Raw genomic sequence first — 14,218 nt, forward strand, 5'->3', positions numbered from 1 at the left:
AGATGAAAAACTGCGTTTAAAAACCTCCCAGAAGTAGCTGGAAGGAGAGGTGGAAAACACTCCAGAAAGATGAAAAACTGAGTTTAAAAACCTCCCAGAAGTAGCTGGAAGGAGAGCTGGAAACCGCTCCAGAAAAATGAAACACTGAGTTTAAAAAGTTCCCTCGAAGTAGTTGGAAGGAGGGGTGGAAAACACTCCAGAAAGATAAAAAACTGACTTTAAAAAACCTCCCAAAAGCAGCTGGAAGGAGAGGTGGAAAACACTCCAGAAAGATGAAAAACTGAGTTTAAAAACCCCCCAGAAGTAGCTGGAAGGAGAGGTAGAAAATACTCCAGAAAAAATGAAAAACTGAGTTAAAAAAAAAAAAAAAAAAAAAAAAAAAAAAAAAAAAAAAAAAGAAGAAGCTGGAAGAAGAGGTGGAAAACGCTCCAGAAAGATTAACAGCTGAGTTTAAAAAAAACCCCCAGAAGTAGCTGGAAGGAGAGGTGGAAAACGCTCCAGAAAGATTAACAGCTGAGTTTAAAAAAAAACCCCAGAAGTAGCTGGAAAGAGAGGTGGAAAACACTCTAGAAAGATTAAAAACTGACTTTAAAAAACCCCCCAGAAGTAGCTGGAAGAAGAGGTGGAAAAGGCTCCAGAAAAATGAGATACTGATTTAAAAAAAAAACCCAGAAGTAGCTGAAAGGAGAGGTAGAAATCACTCCAGAAAGATGAAAAACTGAGTTAAAAAACCCCCCAGAAGTAGCTGGAAGGAAAGGTGGAAAACGCTCCAGAAAAATGAAGAATTGAGTTTAAAAAGTTCCCCAGAAGGACAGGTGGAAAACACTCCAGAAAGATAAAGAACAGGACAAACCCCCAAATAACCAGAACCTGCACATGAGTGCATGAGCCTGAGAAAAAAACCTCAGCAGAAATACCAGAAATGTGCTAAAGCAGAGCAGTTCCCTCAGGGATAAAATCAAACCTGCTGTCAAATCCCTGGGAATGGGAGTTTGGAGGAACAAAGGCTGGTCAGAGCAGTTTGACTCTCACCAGGAGCAGCACACACACCTTCAGCTGACAAGGGCTTTAAAAACTCTTGTGCATTCCTGTTTTTAATGCCTCAGCTCTCTCTGGAGGTAGCTCAATGTCAAATACAAGGTGGTGCAGATTTCCTCAGTGCTACCACAATACAAATAATAATTAGCACTGCTGCAGGTTAATTGTCTCACTGCCAGTCAGCCTTGACCTGGGATTTTTATTTCTGTAGCAAAATCTTGAAGAAATCCTTGGAGGAAGCCTGAGCCAGGTGGAAATGTGAGTTATTTCTGTTGCACTGACACCAGGGGTTCTGGCAGCAGACTCCCTTCTTTTGAGGAAAGAAGGGAAAAAAAGGAAAAAAAGCCAACCAGGCTCTGCAGCGTTTTAGGGAGGAAAAAAAAACCCAATTAGAAGGTGATTGGTGCCAGTTCCCTGGATGATGCTCTGCTCCCCTCCTGCCAACACAGCTCTGGGGCTGAGGACGAGGACACGGTGCACAGACCAGACAAACACTGCGGTGCTCAGGTTTATTGGGAGCTGAGGGGAGGGGAGGCGCTGGGGGAACACCCAGCCCACGGCTGCAGCTGCTGCTTCTCTCCCTGCCCAGCCCTTCCAGCTGCACTTGTGGGCCAGCAGCTGGGGAGTGCTGCAGCTCTGAGGGCAGGAGCAGGAGCTGAGGGGTCCTGCTGGTCATTCCCAGCACAGGGGATGTCGTCATCATCATCATCATCATCATCATCATCATCATCATCATCATCATCATCATCCTCCTCCCCAGAGGTGCTTTCCTTGCTCTCTCTCCTTGCAGCTCCCGAGGTCTCTCTGTTCTCCACCAGCAGCAGGTCCTGGGCAGGATGGAGCAGCCCCAGCTCCTCTGGAGCCCCACTCTGCCCTCCCACAGCCACCCCTGAGCCCCAGTGTGCCCCAGTTTGTGTCCCCCATCCTCTGGAGCCCTTTCCCCAGCACATTCCAGTCTGCTGCTGGAGTCCTCTGACCTTTGGTGGGGGCTTGGAGAAAACAGCAGCAGGACTGAAGGGAAAGGAGGAAAGACTTGTCTCCTCAGAGATGAGAAAAGCTGTAAAGCTGGGGGAACATCTCTGGAGCTCCTGGTGCTGTCCCCACAGCCAGTTCCATCATTTCCCACCGTTTCTCCTGCTGGAGGCTCCAGTGCACAGTGCTGTGTTCACCTGGTTCTCCTGCCCCTGATCTCCTCTCTGCTGCCCCATTTCTGTGCCCAGCCCCTGCTGGGCTCTCAGCTCTGCTCTCCCTGCAGCTCTACAAGGATTCCTTCTCTAGCCTGCAGCTTGTGGGGTGGCTGGTGCAGAAGGAAAGGAAGGAAGGAGAGGCAGGCTGGGAGCAGAGGTGGCATCTCCTGCTCCCTGCCTCAGCAGAAGCTCTACAGAAGCAAAGCAAATCCAGCTGCTTCTCTGGTGGCCGGGGGAGCTGCAGGAGCCCTTCAGCTGCTCAGGATCACAGCCCCTGGAGCTCTCTGAGCTGGGCACAGTGGCTGGGCTTGGCTCTGTGCTGCTGGTGCAGCCACAGCCCCAGGAGAGCAGTGCCCAGCATGGCACAGGCAGCCAGGGATGCCAGCAGCACGGGCAGCAGCGTGGCAGGAGCAGCACCTGGGCACAGAGAGAGAGGGAATGCAGCAGTGAGAGATGTTCTTGGCACTAACAAATAAAGGAACAAGGAGTTTGGGTGGGGCCAGTGGGTTTTGAGAAGTTGTTCGTGCTTTAGCAGCTCAGTGTCACTCTTTTCTAATAGCTACAAACATTTAATTAACATTAACCAGCTTCTGTATTTCACCCATGAACTCTCCTGAGCTATGGCCAACCTCATTCTGCTCCACAATGCTGCAATTTTTACAGACAGAACATTCTGCCTCATTTTTCTCCTCTTTCCTCCTCCTAAAGCTTCAGCTCCTCCACAGGGTGCCTGTGGCTGTGTCTCCTGCTGGAGCTCTGTTGGATGTGACACTGGTGAACCCCCATGTCTGGGACTCAGGGAGGCCAACACAAAGGTGAGGAGTTGTTGGGATATAACTTAATCAAGAAAATTGTTCAAAATGTGCTGATTTTCCTGCAGCAGGAAAAGCTGAGCAGAAACCTCTGCAAGAGAAATGAAACCAGGAGAGACCCACCTTCCACTGCTTTGTACAGGAACCTGTTGTTCATCCTCCAGAGGGGCCCGAGGGAGACCAGGCTGGGCAGGTTTCCTTGGCTGCTCCTGTCACTGGGCTGGGGAAGGGGCTCCACACTTTCCAAGCAGCCCTGGGAAAGACATGGAAAACACCTGGAAGTGTCCTGGACAGAACCTCCTGCCCCAGGGTCTGGGGCTCCTCAGTGCTTTCCACCTCTGCTGCATTCCAAAGGGTGAATTGCCAATTCTTGGGCCAGCACAAATGTAAATGTTCATCCCCTAATTTCCTTTCCTTAGGGATTGCTGATTCCACCCCACTGACTCCTCCCCCAGACCTTGGTGAGGAGACTCTGGGAGCCCCAAATCCCTGCTGGGTGCTGTGCTCCCCCCAGTACCTGCTCACAGCCTGGCTGGCACACCCTCAGCTCACAGTGCAGGTAGGCCACCGAGTGGTTCAGCATCTGGAACAGCTGGATGGAGAAGCTGGTGGCTCTGGAGCTGCCCCCCTGCAGCAGCTGGATGTGTCTGCACTCCAAGGGCAGCCTGGCAGAACAGACAGCAAACAGCTCCAAATCCCAGCTCTCCTGAGCTGATCTGCAGGCACAGCTCTGCACAAACCCCACACACACCACAGCCCTGGTCTGAGCCACAGGAAAACCCCCAGAACATCAGCACTGCCCTGCACCCTGGTCTGAGCCACAGGAAAACCCCCAGAACATCAGCACTGCCCTGCTCAGGAGCCCCAGGGCAGCAGAGCTGGTTTGGGAGGTTGGTTTTGCTGCAGTGTCCCAATCAACACACATTTCACACCCAGCAGGTTCACAAACCCCGGGTAATGAATCCTCCCGGTCCCCTGGCCTCGGGCAGGCAGCTGAGAGCTGAAATGGGGTGTGGAGAAGCCTGGCTGGGATGTGCTTGCACTCGGGTGTACTGGGATGTGCTGGGATGTGCTGGGGTTCCCTGGGGTGCACTGGGATGTACTGGGATGCACTGGGATGTGCTGGGGTGTACTGGGATGCACTGGGATGTGCTGGGATGTACTGGGATGTGCTGGGGTTCCCTGGGGTGCACTGGGATGTACTGGGATGCACTGGGATGTGCTGGGGTGTACTGGGATGTACTGGGATGTGCTGGGATGTGCTGGGGTTCCCTGGGGTGCACTGGGATGTACTGGGATGCACTGGGATGTACTGGGATGCACTGGGATGTGCTGGGGTTCCCTGGGGTGCACTGGGATGTACTGGGATGTGCTGGGATGTGCTGGGGTTCCCTGGGGTGCACTGGGATGTACTGGGATGTGCTGGGGTGTACTGGGATGCACTGGGATGCACTGGGATGTGCTGGGGTTCCCTGGGGTGCACTGGGATGTGCTGGGATGTACTGGGATGTGCTGGGGTTCCCTGGGATGCACTGGGATGCACTGGGATGCACTGGGATGTGCTGGATGTGCTGGGGTTCCCTGGGGTGCACTGGGATGTGCCTCCCCAGCAGGAAGGGGATGCTGCACACCTGTGACAGCCCCCGGGGGGGACAGGGTGGTTCATTTGCACAAATCCCCAGCCAAGGGAGGTTGTCCCCATTCCCACCTGCGGAAGAGGCAGCACTGGGCGCCCGCAGCGCCGGGGCTGGCAGAGGGGCTCACACAGCACGAGTGGATCCGCAGCACAGCCCGGCTGCTGTTGCTCTGCAGGGCCACCAGGGCCAGGAAGGTGTCCCGGGAGGGCTCCGTGTCCCGGGAGGGCTCCGTGTCCCCGGCAGGGCTCAGGCTCAACCGCACCGAGTGGTTCCCGGAGCCGCAGGAGTCGCTCACGATGGCGAGGCTGGAAAAAAAGGATAAAATGAAATCAGGATGTTGAAATGAACCGCAGGCAGGCTGCCCAGCAGCAGCCAAAGCAGGGAGCCAGGGCTACTTGCCCGTCCAGCACGGCGACATCGGCGCTCCGCTGGTGCGAGCCGCTCCGCAGCGCGCCGGGCTCCGGCGTCGCCACTGTCCCCAGCTCTGTCCCCGAGGCTTCAGCGGCTCCGTCTGTCACCTCCCTGGTCCCGCGCTCCTCCTCCGCCTGCTCGGTGCTCAGCAGCAGCCCCCGGGCCGGGGCAGTGCCCGCAGCTCCCCGCCGGGGCTGTCCCGCCGCTGTCGCGGCCCCCGCGCTCCCGGGGATGCTCCGGGCGCGCTCCGGGTCCGGGGGCTCCGGGCTGGGATCCCCGCCCGGGAACGGCTCGGGGCCACCGGCTGCGGGCTCGTTAGTGCCGGGATTAACGAGCTCGTTAGCGGGGCCAGCAGCTGCTGGGGGTGTGGGGGGCCGGGCAGCGGGGCCGGGGCTGGAGTGACCGGGGTCCAGCTCCAGGGCATCCTCATCCGGAGGGTGGGATACATTCCCAAAAGGGTGGGATGTGTTCTCCAGAGGGTGGAACTCCTTGTCCAGAGGGTGGGATATGTTCTCCAAAGGGTCAGATACATTTTCCAGCAGGTGGGATACGTTCTCCAAAGGGTGGGATACCTCATCCAGAGGGTGAGATATGTTCTCCAGAGGGTGGGATACCTCGTCCAAATAGCGGAACATCTTCTCCAGAGGGTCAGATACATTTTCCAGAGGGTGGGATATGTTCTCCAGAGGGTGGGATACCTCATCCAGAGGGTGGGAGACATTCTCCAGAGGGTGGAACAGCTCGTCCAGAGGGTGAGATACCTTCTCCAGAGGGTGGGATATGTTCTCCGGAGGGTGAGATACTTTCTCCAAACGGTGGAACATCTTCTCCAGAGGGTGGGACACCTCATCCAAAGGGTGGGATATGTTCTCCAGAGGGTGGGATACGTTCTCCAAAATGTGTGATACTTCCACAGGGTGGGATACATTCTCCAGAGGGTGGAACATCTCCTCCTGAGGGTGGGATACATCCTCCAGAGGGTGGGATACGTTCTCCAAACGGTGGGACACCTTCTCCAGCGGGTGGGACACGTTCTCCAGAGGGTGGGATACCTCATCCAGGGGGTAGGATACGTTCTCCAGAGGGTGGGATTCACTCTCCAGAGGGTGGGATTCACTCTCCAGAGGGTGGGATTCATTCTCCAGAGGGTGGGATCTGTTCTCCAGAGGGTGGGATCTGTTCTCCAGAGAGTGGAATTCATTCTCCAGAGGCTGGGATTCACTCTCCAGAGGGTGGGATTCATTCTCCAGAGGGTGGGACACCTCCTCCAGCGGGAGCCTGGGTGTTGCTGGCTGTGCAGCAGCCGCGGGTGCCTGAGTGAGCAGCTGCCTGCTGGGGGCTGCGTCTGCCCCCTGCCCGTCCCCCAGCGCTGCAGGGAGTGTCCCTGAGGGCTCCAGCACCACTGGGGCTGGCGGGGGGAGCAGCTCTGTGCCCTGGGGGGGAGCAGGGACACCGGCACCCCTGGCTGCAGGGACAGGAGTGACTGCTGCTGCAGCCTGGGCTGTGCCCTGGGGGGGCTGGGAATGGGCCAGGGCAGAGCCTGTGCTGCCCTGGGTGGGTTTGGGATGTTTGGCAGTGCCTGTGGAGCCCTGGGTGGGCTGGGGATGTGCCAGGGCAGTGTCAGAGGCTGTGGTGCCCTGGGTGGGTTTGGGATGTTTGGCAGTGCCTGTGGAGCCCTGGGTGGGCTGGGGATGTGCCAGGGCAGTGTCAGAGGCTGTGGTGTCCTGGGTGGGTTTGGGTTGTGCCAGGACAGAGCCTGTGGTGCCCTGGGGGAATTTGGGATGTTTGGCAGTGCCTGTGATGCCCTGGGTGGGCTGGGGATGTGCCAGGACAGAGCCTGTGGTGCCCTGGGGGAAATTGGGGTGTGCCAGGGCAGTGCCTGTGGTGCCCTGAGTGGGTTTGGGGTGCCCCAGGGCAGTGGCAGAGGCTGTGGTGCCCTGGGTAGATTTGGGATGTGCCAGGGCAGAGCCTGTGCTGCCCTGGGTGGGTTTGGGATACCCCAGGGCAGTGGCAGAGGCAGTGCTGCCCTGGGTGGGTTTGGGATACCCCAGGGCAGTGGCAGAGGCAGTGGTGCCCTGGGTGGGTTTGGGATGTTTGGCAGTGCCTGTGGTGCTCTGTGTGGGTTTGGGGTGCCCCAGGGCAGAGCCTGTGGTGCCCTGGGTGGGTTTGGGGTGCCCCAGGGAAGTGCCTGTGGTGCTCTGGGTGGGTTTGGGGTGCCCCAGGGCAGTGCCTGTGGTGCTCTGTGTGGGTTTGGGGTGCCCCAGGGCAGTGCCAGAGGCAGTGGTGCCCTGGGTGGGTTTGGGATACCCCAGGGCAGTGCCTGTGGTGCCCTGGGTGGGTTTGGGGTGCCCCAGGGCAGTGCCAGAGGCAGTGCTGCCCTGGGTGGGTTTGGGATACCCCAGGGCAGTGCCAGAGGCAGTGGTGCCCTGGGTGGGTTTGGGGTGCCCCAAGGCAGTGCCTGTGGTGCTCTGTGTGGGTTTGGGGTGCCCCAGGGCAGAGCCTGTGGTGCCCTGGGTGGGTTTGGGGTGCCCCAGGGCAGTGCCTGTGGTGCCCTGGGTGGGTTTGGGGTGCCCCAAGGCAGTGCCTGTGGTGCCCTGGGTGGGTTTGGGGTGCCCCAGGGCAGTGTCAGAGGCTGTGGTGCCCTGGGTGGGTTTGGGATGTTTGGCAGTGCCTGTGGTGCTCTGGGTGGGTTTGGGGTGCCCCAGGGCAGTGCCTGTGGTGCCCTGGGTGGGTTTGGGGTGCCCCAGGGCAGTGCCAGAGGCAGTGGACACGGCTGGCTGGGCTGGAGTGGAGCCCAGCTCATCCCCCAGGGCTGCCGGGGGTGTCTGAGGTGCCCTTGGGCTGAACGGTGCTGGTGGAGCCGTGCTGCTCCCCAGGGATTTCCCAGCCCTGGGGCTGGTTCTGGTTGGCCTCGGGCTTTGTCCCGAGCTGGGCTGGGAGAGCAGCTCAGCAGGAGCTGGGGCAGGTGCAGCAGAGCTGGCAGCCATCCCTGCAGGGGTCAGCACAGCCTCAGCTTCCCCAGAAATCTCTGCTTGCCTCTGGACCTCGGTGGGAAACGGTCTCTGTGGGGTTCTGAAGGGCTGAGGCACCGTGGGGCTGAGCTCCAACTCCAGATGTTGGCTGAGACGAGGATTCCCAGTGGTGACGGGGAACTCAGCTGCTGTGGCAGGGACAGGAACCCCAGAATTCCCAGTGGTGATGGAGGTTTGGGCTGTGGCAGGGACAGGGAGCCCAGGATTTGCAGAAGTGATGGAGGTTTGAGCTGTGGCAGGCACAGGGAGCCCAGGATTTGCAGAAGTGATGGAGGTTTGAGCTGTGGCAGGCACAGGGAGCCCAGGATGTCCAGCAGGGATGGAGGTTTGAGCTGTGGCAGGGACAGGAACCCCAGGATTTGCAGAAGTGATGGAGGTTTGAGCTGTGGCAGGGACAGGGAATCCAGGATTTGCAGAAGTGATGGAGGTTTGAGCTGTGGCAGGCACAGGGAGCCCAGGATGTCCAGCAGGGATGGGAGTTTGGGCTGTGGCAGGCACAGGGAGCCCAGGATTCCCAGTGGTGATGGAGGTTTGAACTGTGGCAGGCACAGGAACCCCAGGATGTCCAGCAGTGATGGAGGTTTGGGCTGTGGCAGGCACAGGGAGCCCAGGATGTCCAGCAGGGATGGGAGTTTGGGCTGTGGCAGGCACAGAGACCCCCGGGGGGGCTGTGCTGGGCTCGTTCCCTGCTGGAAGCACGAAGGGGGCAGAGGATGTGCTGGGAACAGCTGGGGCTGGCAGCAGCTGTGTGCCTGGCAGGGCCCTGGGCAGGGGGCTGAGCCGGGCTGGGCTGGGGCTGGGCACTGAGCCCGGCTCTGGGGAGCCACGGGGCCCCTGTGCTGGCAGGAAAGGAGCCCCAGGTGAGGACTGTGGCCCTGCAGAGGTGAAATACACCCTGGGGGAAGGCTGGAGGCTCTGGGTGGGCACGGGGGAGGTGGCAGGCTCTGCTGGCAGGGAAAGCAAAGCAGGAATCTGCATCTCCTCGGGCAGCCTGGGCACGGTCTGCACTGTGGGGCTCAGCACAGGGGCTGGGGCTGAGGTGACAGCTGGGGACAATCCCCTGGGGGCTGCAGGAGCAGGAGGAGCTGGCACTGCCTCAGAAATCCCTTCTGCTCCCTCTGCTTGCTGCCTGGGAGCAGTTGGAGGTCCCAGCGAGCTGCCAGTGGCACCGGAGGGACTGGTTGTCACTGGGACACGCTGGCTGCTCCCAGGTGTCCCCAGGGCTGTGGCCACGCTGTGGTGGCCCTGAGGAGGGGGCAGCAGCACAAACACAGGCCTGACCAGCACCAGGCTGGGGGGGCCCAGCGCCGAGGAATTGGGGGCTGCCAGGATTTGCTGGATGGAAAGCAGCCCCCCAAGGCTGGAATTTGGGAATTCCGTGGGGAGAGGGGAATCCTGCGTGGGCTGCAGGCAGATCATGCCATCAGTGCTCTTCAGCAGGAAGGACAAGTGTGGGGACGAGGGCAGCAGGGTCAGGGGGTCACCTGTGGCAGCTGCATCCAGGGACATCCTCAGCTGGTGCCCCAGAGCCTCCAGGGGTGCTGGGAGCTCGCTGGGCACCCCCAGAGCTGTGCTGGGGCTGGGGGGGCTCCCCGGGGCTGGGGGAGGGAGCAGCAGAGGAGCAGCAGCTCCCAGAGTGGTGGGGCTGGGAGGGACACGGCTGGGACGGGGAAGTGCCTGGTCCCTGTGGCTGTGTGCTCCAGAGGGGCTGGGGACAGGGCTGGGGACAGGGCTGGGGACAGGGCTGGGGACAGGGCTGGCTGCTGGATACAGGGGAGCAGAATCATTTTTGGGGGCAGAACTGGCTACTGGGGACACTGCTGGAGAATCATTTTTGGGGACAGGGCTGGCTGCTAGGGACAGTTCTGGGGAATAATTTTTGGGGACAGAACTGGCTTCTGGGGACACTGCTGTAGAATTAATTTTGGGGACAGGGCTGGCTGCTAGGGACAGTTCTGGGGAATCATTTTTGGGGACAGAACTGGCTTCTGGGGACACTGCTGTAGAATTAATTTTGGGGACAGCTCTGGCTGCTGGGGACAAGGGAGCAGAATCACTTTTGGGGACAAGGCTGGCTTCTGGGGACAGTGCTGGAGAACCAGGTTTGGGGACAGGACTGGCTGTTGGGGACAGGGGAGCAGATTCAGTTTTGGGGACAGGGCTGGCTGTTAGGGACAGTGCTGGAGAATCATTTTTGGGGCCAGGACTGGCTGCTGGGGACAGTGCTGGAGAATCAATCTGAGGGACAGGGCTGGCTGCTGGAAAACCAGGTTTGGGGACAGGGCTGGATGCTGGGGACACTTCTGGAGAATCAGTTTTAGAGACAGGACTGGCTGTTGGGGACAGGGAAGCAGAATCAGGTTTGGGGACAAGGCTGGCTGTTAGGGACAGTGCTGGAGAATCATATTTGGGGACAGGGCTGGCTGCTGGGGACAGTCCTGGAGAACCAGGTTTGCTGCTTCTCCCTGTGCTCACCTGCAGCCTCCCAGGCAAGGCTCCCCGAGGCACAGGAGGAGCAGAAGCTCCTCGGAGCTGGGAGCCAGAGGCAGGAGCTGGGGAAGAGGAGCTCGGGGTGTGGGGGCCCATGGGCTGCACCCCAGCACCAGCAGGAGCAGCAGGAGGAGGCTGAAGCCCTGCAGGGACAGAATCCCAGGGCTGGAGATCACCATTCCCAAAGGTGGGCATTGCTGGAGAGAGGGCAGGTGCTGCTTCTTCCAGCTCTTTAGTAGTTGGGGAAGGTTTCAGTGTGGAAATCCACAGCTGGATGGGTGAGGATGGGCTCAGAGCAGGCTGTGGGCTCTCAGGGGAGGGAGGTTTTCCAGGAGTCCCTGTCACTGCCCATGGAGCAGCATCTCCTTGCAGAGCCATTTCCTGAGAGCTCCTGTTGGTCTCTGGGGGAACGTGCTCGGTGCAGAGATCCCTGTGCAAAGAGAGGGGCTGCTGCCCACCAGCTGTGCCAGCCTGGAACGGAGAGGGAAGGAATTCCTCAGCAGCTGGAGCTTCCATCAGCAATGAAGAATTTCTGCTGCCTGGTGGGAGGGTGTGAGGAGCAGGCAGCTGGGCTGGGTGCTCAGAGCTGTTTGTTACACCCGAGGCTGAACTCCTGCCCTTGCTGCCCGTGGTTTCCTGCTGCAGGGATGGAAGAGGGGAGAGCTGAAGGAGCCTGGCCTGTGTGGCCCTGGAATAGACTGAGCCAAGGTCCCCTGGAGCTGCCCGTGGTGTTGCAGAGGTTGGAACTGCAGCATCCCAGCTGTGAGTGCTCCTCAGCTGGGCAGCTGTCAGCCCTGGAGGGCTCCTTTTCCCCGTGGGAACCATTCCTGCTTTTCCCATAGCAATCCCAGCTCGGGGGGGAGATGCAGACGCTGCCATTTCTCTTCTTGGAGGAGGAAATCCGAGCGTTGGAGTCAGGAGAGAAGCTCTAGGAGTTGGCACCTCTCTGTGCTTGGCAGGAGGGGAGGGGAGAGCTGAGAGCTGGGCAGAGTCCTGCCCTGGAGCTGCCCCAGGAGCTCTCCCACCCTCTGGCTCTCTCTGCACAGCCCCTGGTGCCCCTGCGGGGGCTGTGTGTCCGTGCTGGGCTCTCCAGGCTGCTGAGTGTGCCAGAGCTGCTCTGTTGGCAGCTCTCCTGCCGGGGGACACGGGGGCAGAGGCGGTTCCAGCGCTGGGAGCAGCTCCTGGGCCCAGGGGGACGGGCAGGGGGCTCAGGGCCAGCGTCCCACTGCCAGCATGGCCACCCCTGGGGGCACCTGGGGGAGAACAGCCCGGGGCTCAGCTGGAGCTGAACTGAGCCCCAGCAGCTGCACTGGGCAGGCACTGCCTGCAGCAGAGCCACAGGGAGCGCTGGCACTGACAGTCCCACTCCCACTCCCAGTCCCAGTCCCATTCCCATTCCCATTCCTATTCCCATCTCCATTCCCATCCCCATATTCCAATCCCCACATTCCCATCCCCATCCCCATATTCTCATATTCCCATTCCCATTCCTATTCCCATATTTCCATTCCCATACCATATTCCCATCTCCATTCCCACATTCCCATATTTCCATTCCCATCCCTATCCCCATATTCTCACATTCCCATTCCCATATTCCCATTCCCACATTCCCATTCCCATATTCCCATTCCCACATTCCCATTCCCATATTCTCACATTCCCATCCCCACATTCCCATTCCTATTCCCATATTCCCATCCCCAGTCCCATTCCCACACTCCCATATTCCCATTCCCACATTCCCATTCCCATATTCTCACATTCCCATTCCCATATTCCCATCCCCAGTCCCATTCCTATTCCCACACTCCCATATTCCCATTCCCACATTCCCATTCCCATATTCCCACATTCCCATCCCCATATTCCCATTCCCACATTCCCATATTCCCATTTTCCCATCCCCAGTCCCAGTCCCATATTCCCATTCCCACATTCCCATATTCCCATCCCCAGTCCCATTCCCACACTCCCATATTCCCATTCCCAATTCCCATTCCCACACTCCCATTTTCCCATCCCCAGTCCCATTCCCATATTCCCATTCCCACATTCCCACATTCCCATATTCCCATTCCCACATTCCCATTTTCCCATCCCCATCCCCAGTCCCATATTCCCATTCCCACTCCCATATTCCCACATTCCCATCCCTATATTCCCATTCCCACACTCCCATTCCCATATTCCCACATTCCCATTCCCACATTCCCACATTCCCATTCCCACACTCCCATTTTCCCATCCCCAGTCCCAGTCCCATATTCCCATTCCCACATTCCCATATTCCCATTCCCACATTCCCACATTCCCATATTCCCACAGTCCCATTCCCACATTCCCATATTCCCATTCCCATTCCCATTCCCACATTCCCATTTTCCCATCCCCAGTCCCATTCCCACATTCCCATATTCCCACAGTCCCATTCCCATTCCCACATTCCCATTCCCACCCCCTCTGCTGACACTCACGAAGGACCCAAGGCCAGAGAGGAGCCCCTGATCTCCCTGAGGACCAGGGAGAGGGAACCCCTCAGGGCAGGGACAGGCTGGGAGCTCTTCCACAGCAAAGATGAAAATAAACCCGAGTGATAAACCCAAACCTCCCTGCCCTGGCTCCCCTTCAGCCCTTTCCCTGCATCCAGAGCCCTCAGGATGCTCCTGGTCCCTGCAGGGTGTCCAGGCAGGTTTTTGACACAGCAGCTCCTCAAACCCACAGCAGCCACTTTGTCAGCCCTGGCTTTAAAGGGTTGTTCTTTTCTCCACACATTTTACTTGTTCTCTCTTCACAACACAAGGTTGATGCTCCAAATTACACTTTCCAAAACACAGGTTAAAATGGATTTTCCCTCCCCAAAAAAACCTTTGGCCATTTTTCCTTAGGCAGCTGCCAGGAAAGACACCAATCTAAAAGCTGAAGTGTTATGCATTTAAACTGTGGGTTTTGACAAAGGCAAACCAGAGGTTTAGCAGCTGCACAAAAAGAAGAAAATTACTGATTAGGTCACAGCAGCACAAACCCAGCCCTGGTTTCCTGCTATCAGAAATATTTGGCAGGACAGCTGTTCCCAAAAGATAGGCAGCAAAATGTTTGCCTGGAAAAGGGGATTCTGACCAAGCTTGGAATCCCTCAGGAAAAGGGATTTTTAATTTGTTTTCCCCAAAGGAGAGAATATTTTCTAATGTAAATGTTTTCTTTGGGGAGTGAGCAGCACAGCACTGTCCTGATGAAGGGTCACTCACAATCCCCCAAATTAAACCATTCCACCCAAACCCTGAGCTGCACAAACAGGGAGAAGCTGCTCCTTCATCCCAGAGCTGCCCAACACTGACAACAGAGCAGAAGAGGCAGAAAAACAGCGATTTTTGAGACCAGAACAAAATCCATCACTCACCAGACAAATCCAACAGTGCTGCTGCCAGCAGGACAAAGATGGGGAATTTCTCCTGCATCTCGTGGAGCAGCTCCTGAGCCATCCCAGTGAGGAATCTCCTGGCTGGGAGCAGCTCCCTGAGGAGCCACTGCTGCCCCCAGCACTGGGATTGGGTTACTTTATAAGAGCTTAGGCCAGACACCAACCAATAACCTGTCCCAGGAAAAAAAAA

This window comes from Oenanthe melanoleuca, chromosome 24, assembly GCF_029582105.1.
Source record: "Oenanthe melanoleuca isolate GR-GAL-2019-014 chromosome 24, OMel1.0, whole genome shotgun sequence".
NCBI classification, from domain to species: domain Eukaryota; kingdom Metazoa; phylum Chordata; class Aves; order Passeriformes; family Muscicapidae; genus Oenanthe; species Oenanthe melanoleuca.